Here is a 16594-nt window from a genome sequence, read left to right as displayed (position 1 = left end):
CATAAATACAACCAACCTACATATATGTATGTAACATCATATGAAAGGGAGTGAAATTAGGGATTAATGGAGTTATACATTCTCTTCTCTCACTTCTCGCTATAATATCACTTCTCTCAAGATCCATCCCCTATATATATATATATATATATATATATATATATATATATATAACACCCATGATTATTCTTTATTCAAATATCACATAAATAACATTATTGATACATAACCAAAGTACATTCTTTTAATTTAGTTATGTCCCAATTAATTTTACCTAAAGTTAATTTTTTAAAGATGAAAATTACATTCCTACTACATTAAAATTTTAGTTAAAAATTCTTTATGATGATAATAAATTTGTTTGAATATAATTTGAATGTTACAACTTAATTTTTATTACCAATTACAAGCTTTGAATGATATTCATGATCCATTAAGTATTTTGACCAAATTAATTCAACTGAAACACCTTTAGCTCAATTCACTTATAACACCTTTAGCTCAATTCACTTATAAATATAGATTCATTCCTTCTCATTTTCTCACAACTCAATTTACAAAAGACTATTGATATTCTCTCATTTTGGTGATTTTCACCTACTTTGATTTATGAAGTCAAACCGTGAAATCCAAGATTGCTTCTTTTATTATCTAAGTTCTTCTTCCGAGTATGTTATGTTTGTATTTTCTGCTTGTTCGGGTCGTTTAAAGTTAATGTTATATTAAAAATTATCCAACATTAGTGTTAGTTCATCAAAAACGAACTTGTCTCGCTTATGTATTTATTCGGTTTGGTTTAGTTATTTTCTCTGTCCCACATCTAAAACTAATTCTTTTCATCTCACTCTCTAAAATATAATATTTTTACCATATCAGAAACGAACTAAACCTAAAGTCAATTTAGGATGTTTTTTTATTTATTTTCTTTAAATCCTTTTTAGTTTTTTATATATTAATCAAATAAATTATTAAAAATCATTATAACCTAAATAATATTATTTTAAAGTAAATAAAATTTGTTATAAATTATTTTTATCATTTTTCACACGAAAAACAACTTTTAGTTTCCGTCAATTTCGTGAAAACCCTATTAATATTATACCATTATTTTATTTCATTAATCTTCATAGTACCCTAACTTAATTGTTTTCGATATAAAGTTATAACGTTAAAATTATGTGATCAATAAATGTTATAATACTCATTTTAGTGATAAACTAATAATTAAATAATATTAAAATTATAATAAAATCGTAAAAAGTTCGTAAAGCTTAAAAGTATTACTATAATAAAATGCCCTTAAGATAATAAAACATGATTCCTAAAACTATATTATTCAACCTTTACAATCCCGTTAGTAATCTTTAATTATTGTATTTTTTTTTACTTACAGTTCGTGAGGTTCGATTGCTTTAATTTCTTTATCGCGCTTTCGGTTGTTATTTCATGTTTAGCTTCAATTTCAATGTGAGTTTCTCACACCCACTTTTACTCTTTTATTATTTTTGGAGGGTAGCATATGTATCTTAAAAACTCAGGTATTTACAATTTCATGGACTCGTGTGTTTACCTGATTACTTGCTCGAACTTACTTGCACATGGTAGCCTCAAAAGTATGATCATACGCCCCCCCCCCCCCCCCTGCACTCAGGACCATTTTGTTATGAGTGGAAAAATGCCTCATTATCCGAGTACGTTGGTTGTACCAACTGGAAACCTTACTTGCACGATTATTTCATAAGCTTCAAGGAATTGTATGGTTTTTACGTATTTATATCAAACTTGTGTGGACTCACCAACTATTTATTTAGTTTACTTTATTTTATATATATGCTACATGTACAATTCAATAGAGGATGAGACTTGGAGACAACACTAGAACTTAGTTATATTAATGAATGGACATGTTGTTAACTTTTCTTATTTTTCTTATATTTTTTTTATCTTCGAACTTGTGTATTTGATGCTTAAACTAATTAATGATAATATTATCACTTAATAGTGTCGCATGTGTTTTGAGCAATCTGTGCGTCACACTCAGGCGTTTCCGCTTAATCCGGGGTGTTACATAATATAATATATAAGAAATTAGCAAACCAATATTCTGAGTATTAACAATTAAACAATAAGCAAGTAATTGGTGTCAGTTAACCATTGCATAGCAAATCGGGCTTTGGCTACTATGACGGTATCATGCTAGAATAAGATTATGATGTACCTCTCCGAATGCTAGAATTAAACGAATAAGCAATTAAGCAAATAACATATAAGCATTTAATTGATCAACAACAAAATAATCATGATTTGTTAATTACGGATAATATGTAATATGAAAATATTAATAAGTATACATAAAGTCCCCAAAAGATTTTCAAATCTGTAATAGAGGGGGTGATTACTCACCTTATTAATTAGGTGAGTTTAACAATAATAAGAATGTAAAAGCGAAACTTGAACTTTAACGTGCTAACTGAGACGACACGAATGAGCCTTAAACTATGATACAATAAAATCGAATTAAAAACGAGAACATAGCTACTTGAATCAAGTCAAACGGATGAATAATAATCAAGATATGAGATTTTTAACGTTTAAGCGAGTTGGTATTGTCCAGAACCTGAACTTTGAATCGGGAGCCGGTTTTTGACTAGTACACTCAAAATATCAAAACAAACATAAAAGTTTTCTGGCCCGGAGGCTAGTTTTTAATAGAAGGCATAGTAATCGAAAAAGTATCAAAATTGACTTTAATAACCATAAACGGGCAGGAGAGCAATTGATTTGCAAAACCTCATAAACTTATCAAGATGATTGAGGGCTTTTGTTAGTTGGATGAAAACAAACAGTTTATCAGAAGAAAACTTTCCCGAAAAGATAAAGGAACGATGAGAAAATACGAATCAAGGGTCTTGAAGCTTGAAAGTCAAATCGCATAATGAAGATTCTTGAAGAAAAGCACCATGAACGCCATATGAACGAAAATTAAAGATAGAGAGGCTGAGTTAACAAAAGTTTTTTAGGGCTTATGTTATGTTAGTTTGAATAATAAAGTCGTAAAATTCGTTTATTTGGTAAACATGCTCATTTAGAAAGTAAATCAAACCCGAAATATTCAACCTTATTGAACAAGAAAACAAGTTAGAGAGTTAAAATAGGTCTAGGGGCATTTACTTGGACCTTGCATGTTATTTAAATCGGTTAGGAAGATATTGGGAGGATCGAAAACGAATAAACGATCCAAAATCAATATTTTGTTGATCTACAAGTTAGTCGCGCTACGCGATCAACTTGGAAGGAATCCCGCCCCCTACGCAACGGGTAGGATTCTATTAGATTTCCAAAATTGTCATTTTTAGTCTTTGTACTTCTATAAATATATTTTTAGTCATTTTAAGGGTTTCTAAGAGTTGTTTGGCGAGTTCGTAAGTTATCAGGATATAAATTAAGTTAAACAAACTTTGATGCTAATAAAATCAAGTCTTTATTAATATGAAAGGTTCGAATTACACTCCCTAATCGGTTAAACATGAAAGAATACAAATACAAAAATTCCGAGATGTTAAATTCAGGTAGAACTTATGGAGTACCAACTTTATAAACGTCTCATACTTCATTTGGAATAAATACTCTCATACAAAAATTCCGAGATGTTAAAATCAGGTAGAACTTATGGAGTACCAACTCTATAAATGTCTCCTACTTCATTTGGATAAATTCTCTCTTCCTTTGCACATTATTATAGTGTTCAACCACTAAAATGCTTCGCCTTAGAACTTCCCAGAACATTACTGAATTTTCTCCGTTTCAGTACACTTGTTGATGATTACGATTTACTCCATTTCTTTGAGAAATTTCAAAGCGGTTATGGAACCCCTATAGCAATAGAATTATTTGGGACCATAAATCTTGAAGTCCCTGAAGCTACATCCTTTGTATTTCACTTGTTGGCTGAAATTTCGATTGAAATTATCACCGACATTTGAGTTGTACACACTTTCTTCATGATGAGTTGAAGGATGTGAATGTTTTCAAGTCTTGATACCTTTTCGTACTGCCGAGATTCACTTCTGAATGTTGATCCTTCATTCATTTATTCAAGGAGTGGGTTTATTACATTTGCGATCATCTCTTGCTTTTTTTTCTTTATTAATTGATGATCTCCTGGGCAGGTTCTATTATTGTTTGGTTGCTTATTTGTTCATAAGTTTCCTTGTTTTGTGAAGTGTTATTTTGTCCAGACATTCTATAATCAAAGGAGAGTAGATTTAGATAATACAAACTTTTATTTATTTACTAGTGATAGAGTATTTTACAACTACTATCAATCGATACTGATACAAACGATATAATAAGTTACAATCTGACACGTGTACAACAGGTTCAGTTTCAAAGGATCAAAATCCTAATCATCTATGAAGTGCTTGATTATTTTCATCATCTTGTTTCATTTCTGTAATAATTTATTCCTTTTTTTTTCTTATTTTCATCAAGTACCTCTTTCCTGAGGTCATCTATCACGTGTAAGGCATGATCAAGATGTTCATCCGCTGACTGTGGAATGGCATTAGTATAATTGTACCGTGGGGGTGGATACCGGTATCTCATCATTACTATGTCAAATGGATTGTTCGGGTATGGATACAACGGGGTTGCTTGAAAATCCAAATTGTAATATGCTTCAGCAGCTTCTCCATGCTGCCTGATTTCATCTGCTTCCTCGGATATGGTTGGTACATATCCGGTATATAGTAATATGTGAACTGGTGGTATGTGAGAGTATTCACCTTTCTGTTGAGGATTCTGTAGTGATTTCTGTTGTTTGTGTTGATACATCAGAATTTGTCTCGTTCTTTGTTTATCTTATTTTGTAATAGTTTGAATGTATAGTGGTTACTTCTGATAATAATGTATTGTTAATTCGCTAGGATTGTTAGAAATTTAACAGTTTTGGTCCTCATTCGTTAGGGAATGTTAACGAATGAGTCTAAAAGCATATAAGGCCATTCGCTAAGGTATGTTTAGCGAACGGCATGGCGAATGTGGCTCATTTGCTATGTTGTATAGTGAACGAGTCACCGTATATATATATATATATATGTGTGTGTGTGTGTGGGGGGGGGGGGTAGGTGACTCGTTAACATTCCCTAACGAATGAGTCACCATGTCTATATATACCCCTGTAAATTATGCATAATTAAGAGTTCCGATTTATTATTGATTTCCCTCTCTTTACTCAGTCCAAATTTTTTTCTCAACACAGACACTAACACATAATTACTTAATCATAATCAATCGATCATATCACAAGACTAGATCATACAATGTCAAATCATGATGATCATTCACCATGCATTCGCAAGTGGTATCAGAGCTCTGACGTCTAATTGATCGTGTTATGACTTAGATTAGGACTAACTGAACGTGTTTTCCAATTTAATTGGATAAACGAAATGTGCGGACTTAAACAGACTGATAATTGAACAATTAAGGTCAATTAAATTGTTAATTGAGTGTACTTGTGTAACATCCCGAGTTTAGTTTGGTATTTTAATGAATTGGGTTTAATTGAATTATAGAAGATAAATATATTTATCTAAAGTATCAGGGAGTTAAATGTCATTAGATTAAAAGTTAAACATAAAACCCTACCCCCTTCCTATAAATGCAGCCACCATCTCATTTATAACCAACTTAGCCTCCAAACTCATTCAACCCCAAAATTCATGTTTTTAAGAGAGCAACCCGCAAAGATACGAATATTCCCGGAGATAACCATCGCATCGATCTCAAATTTTAACTGAGTATTAATGGCATATAAACGGAGATTCCCACCAATCAGATTTTCGATCGGATGTCGTGAAGTCCAGTTTTTATCAAGAAAACTGTAACAGTACATAAGTGAGTTTTCCGGAAACTGTTTGAGTTTTCGGAAACTGTAGTGGCGGTTTTCTACAATGGAATTCTGATGGGTTTGTAGATCGTGTCAAGACGGTTCCGTGGCAGCTTAAATCACCTAAATCGGAGTTAATTTGATATGGTTTTGGGCTATATGAGTGATTTCGAACATAAACCTTAGAGGTACCTTTTTATTAAAAAAGGGCTTATTTTCATGTATGGAATTTCATTGAATTCGGTAGGATGATAGATTGGGTCACGATTATTGATATGATAAAGTAATAAAATTGTTAGTAAATGGGCATGTTGGCTCGGTTCGGGTTAAAACGGTTAACGTTAAATCATAAAAAGATGAATAAATGGTGTCGGTATGACACGAAACTTCATATGATGGTAAACCGGGTTATAAGAAACTAAAAAGTAGCAAGCTTGGTAGGAAGAAACGATTGATTTGGGAAAACGAACCCAGTCGGATCGCATTGGGAGTGCGATTTGATTCGTTAAAATCGACCCGATTCATTTGAATATATGGTTCGATTTGTTTGAATACTCTATTCGATTCATTTGAATATTCAATTCAATTCGTTTGAATACTCGATTCGATTCGTTTGACTATTTGATTTTATTCGTCCGAATACTCGATTCGATTCGTCTGAATACTCAATTCGATTCGTTTGAATATTCGATTCGTTTGAATATTCGATTCGTCTGAATACTCAATTCGATTCGTTTGAATATTCGATTCGTTTGAATATTCGATTTGATTTGTTTGAATACTTGATTCAATTCATCTGCTAAGCTCAATTCTATTCATTTGAATATTCGATTGGATCCGTCTACTAAACTTGATTTGATTCGTTTGGCCGATTAGATTCGTTTGGCCTTAGGAAATAGTAGCTTGATGACCTTGTAGGAACGTGTTCGTGTCATGAACAAGGTGTAGATCGATATCTAGAATCAACGTGAAGGTGCGGAATCCCTAAACGTGATCGAAAACAACAAGGTTACTCATTATATTCTCTCAATTTCTCATATATCTCAATATTAGTGAAGTACAATCTGATTTAACAGTTATAGAATAAGTACAAGTTGGACTAACAAACTGTCCAAAGATCTACTAAAATATGACAATGATAAGCCTATTTATACTAGAACTGACGGATCGTATAAGTCTCCCCAGCTTATAATACTTATACTCCTTATAAGTCTTATACGGTGGTAACATCACTTATAAGCTCTTTAACAATGTAGATCTAACAGATTCTGTTCGTTTAACCACTACAAGATCAAAGCGATACATTTTATGTACTAAAAAATTCCCCCTTGGATATTGCTTGGTCTTGGTGTCTAAGCAGTAGACGTTCATTCTTTAACAGACCCCCCCTCGGAATTGGCTTAGACAAAGGTCTTAAAACTTAAGTCATATTCAACAGACTCCCCCTTGGATCTTCCATAATTAACATGTAAAACCGTTGAATTTTTTGAACTTTCGGATTTGACTGATATTACATTGTTATCCGAACTTTCAGAACATGACACTCTTTCAACACATACTTGATCGGGTGAGTCCTTTTTCTTAATGATCCAATGATATAACTTTGATTTGGATCTTTTCACATAAAATTTTAACCTTTCAAACCTTTTCCCATCACAATATTGATCAACCATCTCAACAACTTTTGGTTTCCATGAAACATTCTTAACGGTATCATCTTTTCTTCTAAAGGTTTGTTTCGGATAATCCTTTGGAATAAATGATTTGACGTTTGAGCTCGTATTTTTAGATTTTGTATTTCGAAATTTTGGTTTTTCTGTTTTAAGAACATCTTGGTTGCCTTTAGATGTAACAACATCCGATTTTGGAATGTAAGCAAACTTGGGACTATTCTTATCAGTTTGTTTATGTTTGTCTTTTTAAACAAAGAAATCCTTATTGAACTGATTTCGATATTTCTTTATTGCTTTCATATGTCGTACCATGTACGAATTCATGATCATTAGATCCAACAACATCCCCAGTTAACTCATCAAAAGATGCTTCTTTGTAACTGTTAAGCTTCAAATCCACTCTTTCATCAGTTTGTAGCTCTTGTTTAAGTGCAGCATTTTAATCAATTTATATGTTTATGGTTTTGTCATTTTGATTAATCTTTCCCCACAGTGCCATTTCGCATTTTTGAAGTTGATCATAAGCCCTTAACACCTTTAAGCTCATTTACTAAAGAGTCAGTGTAAGATTTTGTACTCCACATATTTTTCGAAACATTCTTGATAAAGTAGTTCACATTTTTCACAAGGTTTAGCTTCCTCGGCTTTATCTTCAACTTTACTATTCTTTCGGAAACACATTTCATGATCCTTTATCTTCTCGAAGAATTGAGAGAGATTGTACATGTTGGGTTTTGATTTTATTGATATAATGAATATACCCCAAACTTTAGGTGAAGTTTCAACGAGTGTATCGCCCAACCTGTCAGTGTATTCGAACTCACATCTCTCAACTCCGATATGTTTCATTTCGCTCACAAGCTTGCAATATATTTTGATTAAGCGATCAAACGATTCTCCATTCATTATCTCAAAATCAACAAATTATTTCTTCAAAACGTGCCTTCTGTTTCTTCTCAGTGCATCTTCATCTTTAAACAAACTTGAAAATTCCATTTTGAAAATTTTCAAATTTTTTTGTTTCCATCGTATAAGTTTCTGCCGTGTAAGTTCCTGGCGTATAAGTTTTTAGGGAATATAAGTATTTGGGCGTATAAGTCGTTGGGCGTATAAGTCCAACTAGCCACTTATACTCCGTATAAGTCCTTAGGTCCGTATAAGTCCAACCAGCTAAAACATTTTTAATGTTTTTCGACGTTTGACCTATCAAGCGAGCTTGAAATCACAAAAAAATTTCCAGAAATGTTCCTAATATCAAAACTAACATTTTGGTGAAATCGGATTTTCATTCATTCGTTATAGTACCACATCCCCATTCACTACAGACTGATTCGTTTCCCATTCGCTATCACAGTTTCATATTTGTTCATATTTCACTCTTAACTTTCATTTTTTAACAAGGTAAACCCAAAACTTTCAAAATGACATACTATTATGCCCCTAGCTTCTAAAAACGCTATCATGCAAAAATTCTGAACTATGATACTGATATTGGTTCTCATGCCAAGACCCCGAAGCTTAACGGTCTTGAAGATTTTGCAAAATGGGATTTGAGATTCAGAGCACATCTAAGAGTGATCGATCCGGATTGTCTACAAATGTTAGAGAATACATATGTGAGATTGCTAGTTGATTCACCTTTTTATTGAAAACCACTATTTCTGATATAACAATTGCGGAGAAGAAAGCTTATAATACTTAAGTGAAGACGTTTTCCACTTTGACAATGGTTATACCAGAATATAATTTACATAAATTTAGCCATATAAAAAATATTGCACCATTGTATGCTTCTCTAAAAGCTACAAGTATGGGTAATACTCAAGAAATCAAAAAGTCAATGTTGAAGTTTCAGTACAAGAACTTCATTCTCATGCCTCAGGAGTCCATTGGATAGTTATTAACAAGATATTGTCACTTATTAGCTGAGTTGAACATATTTAGGCTACATTCGGATGAAGAAGATAGGATTGATACTTTGAAGAACACTCTTCCAACTTCATACTCAACCTATATACCGGTGTTAATAGAAATTGGTTATTGCAAAACTCCAAATCTCAAATGCATGGATTTTATAGAAAATTTAGAGAAGAGAGAGTATGATTTGAAATGACAAGGTTCATCCAAAGCTAATCAAGATCCTAGATTATATGATAGAGCACCTCCCATCAGCTAAAGTACTTCTACTCTTAACACACCATTTTATTCACAAGCAAGACATGGAAGTCCTCTTGAAGCTTGTACTGAACCTCAAATGCTTTCAAGCTCATATGGTGTAAGTTCTATTTCAGTTCCTTCTCTACCACTGAATGTTAATAGAAAGAAGCAGAACAACATTTTGCTTTCATGGGGGATTTCATGACCTCATATGAACAACTGGTGGGAAGTAAAGTCGCTATGTGTGACTTGACTTATGAATATTATAATCAGATTAATCCTGATGATCTTGAGTTTATGGATCTAAAATGGAACATGGCTATGATAGTCAGGAAGATCAAGAAGTTCATGGAAAGAACTGAGGTAAACAGACTGGGTTTGAGAAGCTAAAGGTGAAGTGTTATAACTGTCAGGAATTTGGTCACTTTGCTAAAGAATGTGATAAACCAAGGCATGAGTATTCTCCTTCTAGTAAGACTTAAGATAGAAACTCGAACAAGAAGTATAATACCAATGAGTCAAAGGAGAAACCAAAAGTTATTGAATAAACTAAGCAAGGGGAGTCAAATGTTATGATAGCACATGAAGGGGTTGATTGGTCAAGAAGGCTATTGGGTGACGCTTCAAGTGAACCACGGTAAGAAAGCATGGTTGTAATGGTTCAAAATGAAGAGACCGTGGGTGATGAGCATGAGAAGATTGTTGAGGAGAATGAAATGTCTGAATCTGAGTTAGACTTGTCTTGTGAGGATCAGAAGGAAGTTTTTGTTTGCATGGCAAAAACTGAAGAGGTTAGTTCTAACTCTACTTTTAGTGTTTCTTCTAATTCTGAAAGTTAAAGTTCATCTGAAACTTATGATTCTCATAACTCTTTGTGTTCTCATTTTGTTGAATCCAATTCTAAACATGAAATGATTGTCAACACAATGAGAAATTAATCATTATCTTGCTATAGTTCGTGCTAACTATCGGATAATGGTTGAAAGTGATAAAGATTATAAAGAAAAAAATGTTGCTTTATCCGATAACAATCATGATTTAGAAAGAAGAATATTCTACCAAGAAAAGTGTAAGGCCCCGATCCCGATGCCCTACTTTGGCGTTGGATTTACTCATAAACACAGTTCTAAATATTAGAGTTAAATAAAATTTTCGCGAAATAGATAAAAGGAAAACATTCATTACATAAGTCTTTAGAGTTTTAGACCATATAAAAAATGTCTAAAGTTCAAACATTATAAAATTAAGTCTTCATATGCCAGCCACTTTATTCCTTTGCCACGTGCCCCTCTTCAAGCCAGCTGTCTCATTCTACTCACCTGCGTGCATACTAAAAGTCAGCTACGTTGATTGAGTTCTAGTTAATCAGGAAACATACAATACGTTAACCAACTTACTTAAATGTATCTGAAGACACATATTACTTTCTTGAGCTGCCTATACTTCATCCATACATATATACATACATACTTTCATTCATACTTTATACTTTCATTCTATTATACTTACATACTTCCATGCTTTCTTTCTTATTTTAGTGTATTAATACATACTTAATAATCTTTACATTCTAAAGAACATTTTGCCCTACTTCCTCGAGTATTATTAGGGCCCAGTTCCCTCTCTACCTTGAGTATTATTAAGGCTTGGTTCCCTTCTTCCTCGAGTATTATTAAGGATCGGTTCCCTTCTTTCTCGAGTATTATTAGGGCTCGGTTCCCTTCTTCCTAGAGTATTATTATGGCCCGGTTCCCTTTTCTGCGATACAACCATACTTTACCTTTCTTTACCTTTATAACTATAAACCTTCATATATATACTTTCAATCTTTACAATAGCATACATACATCATTCATACTTCATATATCATACTAACACAAATCATACACTTACCACTTAAGGTAAGTGTATTAACTAATCAAATTAAGTATGCACACGGCCCCGAAAATATAACAAGGAAATGGGGCTAGAAACTCACCTGGGTCCTGTTTCTTTCTGAGTTTATAGTAATATCCTTCTTTAGATGTGCACGGCTAACTATATAATAATTACAAGTATGAATTAACTATCTCTAACTATATCATACCTCTAAGTTATTGTAACCCCTCAACGAACGGGGGTCTGGGGGCAGCGCCCCTGGAAGCGGGGTTCTAGGGGTGGCAGCCTCTTGTGGGGTCCAAGGGGCAGAGCCCCATGCTAGGGTTAGGCTTCCAGGTCAGCTTGAAAAAAATTATTTTCATTAACAGTCCTTTACTAAAAGTTCATCAGAAAATTCTAAGTCTGGATTATTCTAATCGAATCCCCAGTCTATTCAAATGGCAGGTTCTATTCGAATGAACCTTCCATTAAAATGGCAGTTTCTATTTAAATGGACCTTCCATTCGAATGACAGATTCTATTCAAATGGACATTCCATTCGAATGGCAGATTCTATTTGAATGGACCCTTCCTTCGACTCAACCATCTGTTCGAATCAAACTTCTATTCGAATGGACCCTTCCTTCGAATGAACCATCAATTCGAATAAAAATTCTATTCGAATGGACCCTCCATTCGAATCAACATTCCATTAGAATCACCCTTCTATTTGCTTCAAACATTTTATTCAAATTGTCCCCCATTTGAATTATAGGTTTCTGCCTCTATTGCTTCTTTATTGCCTTTCTTTCTTTTCCTTCTTTCTTTTCCATTCGAATGCCATTCATTTGAACCCTTGTATTTGAATGACATTTTTTCATTCGAATACACTCACCGTTGGGTATTTATACCTTTATTATCATTATCACCACATACTTTATATCCATTCTCATATTTTAGTGTTCTTCTACCTTTTAAACATGCTCTTTTCTATTCTAGACCAAGATCTAGCTTACTTATCAATAAAGTTTACACCTTAATTGATTTCAAACCTGTTTTAAGCTAGATCTAGGGTTTCTACATGAACCGTTCTTACTCACGAGTTCATTAAATCTACATTTAACGGCAAGTTTACATTTTTATGGTATAAAAATACCCGATTTTCCTTAGTACCAAGTCTTAGGGCAAACCGTTCTTAAAAACACAACCTTTACGTAAAGCACATACCTTTTTTTACATTTTATAGGCTACGGATTAGCTTCAATGTACGCTACAGACTTGTTCTTGGTTGCTTAGATAAAGATCTATCAAAATCTAAGCTTGGTTCTTGGATCTTGGATATCGGCCAAGTGGTTGAGAGTGTTTGTGTGTGTTTTTTGGTGTGTAAAGGGGCTAGTGGATAGGAATGAGAGATTTTAGGGTTTTAGTGAGGTTTAAGGAGTATTTATACTCTCTTAATCCCATGGACCTAAGACCCATCTCCATCCCTTATTCCATCTTTAATTAATCAAACCCACACTCTATTATTTTATTTAACTTAATTAAATATGAACACACTTAAAAACAAACACATTTCCTTTTATTTATTTTTAAAAGGAGGATGTTACACAAAGGGTGGTAGGACATCAGTTTGAAAAAACATTTAGAAATAGAACCAAGATTATAGAGCTTGAAAATGAGACATTGGGATTGAAAAATAATTGACCAACTTTAGAAATTCACCATTTTTACTCAATGAGATTATATAAGTAAATAGTAATCATCAAAAGGGTGGTAAAACTGGTTTAGAATTTGTTGAAATCCCTCCTCCATTTGGTCATGATTACACCAAACGACCAGACACGGAAAATATAAAAGAAGTGGATGTTAACTGTCCACTGACAGTAGATCCTTATGTGAGTGTTAGTGAGGTTAAAATGGTTAAAGAAGAAAACGTTAAACCATTTGAACCAAAGAAAGTTGTTGAGAAAGAGACTAAATGTTTAATTCCAAAATCTCATGTTCAAGACAATCTGTTTTTTTTCATACTGATTGATAGTGAAGATGTGTATGAAACCAACTATGATTCACAAAGAAAAAAAATACTCCACTTGAAAATCATATTCTTTGTGAACCACATGAGTTTAATAAATCTAAATCTGGTTATACTACATCATCTGTTAGTTCAATGCCATTTGAGAAGAAGGTGATCCCAGATAAGGATTTAAGAAAGTTTGTAACTTCAATAAGTAGTGAAAAAGTAAAAAATATGTAGGGTTCACAAACTCCAAGGGGTAAACCAAGTGATTGCTGATGAAGTATTACCTTTGAGTTTGGTTAAACTTGAATCGATTGAAAGAGTATTTGATTTTGGGAGAGATTATGTATGACTGAGAGGTCTTTTGGGGAAACATAAACACTTAATACTAAACCCCAAGTGAAATCTCAACCAACGTTTCTAAAACCGATTAATTTTGTTAAATCATCTAGGTTGGATTCACTCCAAAACTTTTTTAGGTGTTCTAACTTGATTTTTTATAAATATATACATGAAAACAAGTTAGAGAATTCTCATTTGAATATTGTGACTTTTCAACTTGATTATTCGCGTGATAAATATCATTCACTACAAATGTTTGTGGATAGGAGAACTTATTTTTCCAGTGGTAAACAAGTTTATATTGCTAATATCTGTAAATCTAAGGTTAGATTGACTGAGAAACCTTTAATCAAGGACCATTTTTATGTGATTAAAATTATTTTGAAAAGGCAACCTACATAAACTAAGGTTTATGATTATCAAACTGTAATGGATGAGATTAACCCTAGGAAGGTATTTAGGGTTAGTTTTGATACAAAGAAGGCTGATATCAAATAGGTTGAGCTTATTAAACATGATTGCAAAGTGTTAAAACCTAATGTGATTTCTGTTGAGCACAGATTCACTAAAAGGTCAAAGGTAACTTTGACCTATAGACAATTCCAGAAATTACATCAACATGTGTTGAAAAAGAAGTCTAGAGATGTCAAGGTTAATGTTGATGATTTACCAACATGGAAACCAAGAGTTGTCTTATGCAAAAAAGAACATGAGGTTCAACCCAAGACTTAGGCTTGGGTTACCTATATGAACTAATCATTTACTTGTATGTGCAGAGTTCATCCAAGACAATTTCAGGAGATAAATGGATTATCGATGGTGGATGTTCTCGACATATAACTGGAAATCTTAATCACCTTACAAACATCAAAAACATTCAAGGGGTTTATGTTACATTTGCTAGTAATCAAGTCGGTTTAATTACTAAAGAAGGTGAAGTTTCAAACGAGAGAAACACATTCTAAAAGTTCAATTATTGTAACAAGGTTGATCATAATCTATTAAGTGTTTCATAGATTTGTGACAAGAAGTATACAACCTTGTTCACTGACAAAGAGTGTGTGATTCTAAAACCTTGTTTTGTTATTCCTGAAGAAATGGTTGTCATGCGATCACCCTGATCGAATGGTATCTATGTTCTTGATATGGCATCTACCACAACATCTTCATCAACATCAACATGTTTTATGATAAAAAGCAACCGAGAAAGACACAATCCTTTGGCACAGAAGGATGGGTCACATCCACATCATAAAAATGAATCAATTTAACTTCTAATAACTGATCTCATTGAAACATTTTCATATGAATGATCACTTTGTAGCGTGCAAGAAGAGAAAATAGAAAAGGAAGTCTCATCCAAGGAAACAGATCAATTCTATCAATACTCCACTTGAACTTCTTCATATGGATTTATTTGGTCCAGTGAATGGAGTGAGTATTTATGGGGATTTGTATTGGTTAGTTGTCATTGATGACTATTCAAGATTTACATGGGAGTTGTTTATGAGCATGAAGAATAAACAACCGTTCTTGTGCCAAATTTGATCACCAGGATCGAATCACTTTACAAGTTGAAAGTGATGCGTATCTGAAGTGATAATGGCACTGAGTTTAAAATAGCATGATGGATTTTTTCTATATTCAACGTGGTATTCACCATGAATATAGTGCTCTTTACATGCCACATCAGAACGGAGTTGCTGAACGGAAGAATCGGACCATAATTGAAGTGGCTAGAACCATGTTAGCAGATTCTCAGCTTCTTGTCCAATTCTGGAATGATGTTGTGAAGACTGCTTGTTACACTTTTAATAGGGTTCTCATGGTAAAGAAGCTCAAAAAGACAAGTTATTAATTGTTGAACAACCATAAGCCTAAAGTTTAATTCTTTGAGCCATTCGGGTGTCGTTGTACTATGTTAAAGAAAGATACGGGAAAGTTTGAGGAGAAGGCCATTGAGGGTTATTTACTTGGGTATGCGTCACCTAAGAAGGGAGTTTTAATCTCTCTAGGTGTGTTGAAGAATGGTTCCACATTGACTGTCAATGGTACACCACACCTCTTGCTAGCAAGGGGCCTGATTGGATGTTTGATTATGATGGTTTATTTGATTCTTTATCTCCCTTAATTGATGTACACACTAAAGATTTGGTCCGTGCTTATCTGGAAGAAGAATTATTATCTATTCCAAGTTCTTCTAATCGTCATTCTACATATGTACATGATCAGCCATAAGTTTTTGATGATGTTTCTGTTAAATCTGGCAATGTCGACTTTGAAGATTCTACCTCAGAACCATTAGCTGAAATTCGTGAAAATGAGGAGATACTTTCAGGTGAATCTTCCCAACCTATGAATTATGAAGCGGCTGATGTAAATGTCACCAATTTGCACGATAATGTTGGAGTTCATGAGCATCCGACTCTTCGGATTCATTCTTATCATCCCATGACAATATTATTGGTGATTTGAATGAGGGAGTGCGTACACGGAATTAAGTTTCTAATGTTGTTGATGATCTGTTATTGTGTTTATATGTTGACATGAATGTTTCGGGAATTATGAATATTGCCAAATATACTTTCCTTCTATCCCCATTTGAGCCTACTAGTGTGTCTATGAATAATGAAGCATCTGTGTAAACGTCACCAATTT

Source organism: Bidens hawaiensis, unplaced genomic scaffold, assembly GCF_021521415.1.
Source record: "Bidens hawaiensis isolate Kalapana, Puna unplaced genomic scaffold, B.hawaiensis_p1.1 tig00011072_1, whole genome shotgun sequence".
In the NCBI taxonomy this organism is placed as follows: Eukaryota; Viridiplantae; Streptophyta; class Magnoliopsida; order Asterales; family Asteraceae; genus Bidens; species Bidens hawaiensis.
The sequence above is the reverse complement of the archived record's forward strand: the minus strand, read 5'-3'. Positions refer to the sequence as shown.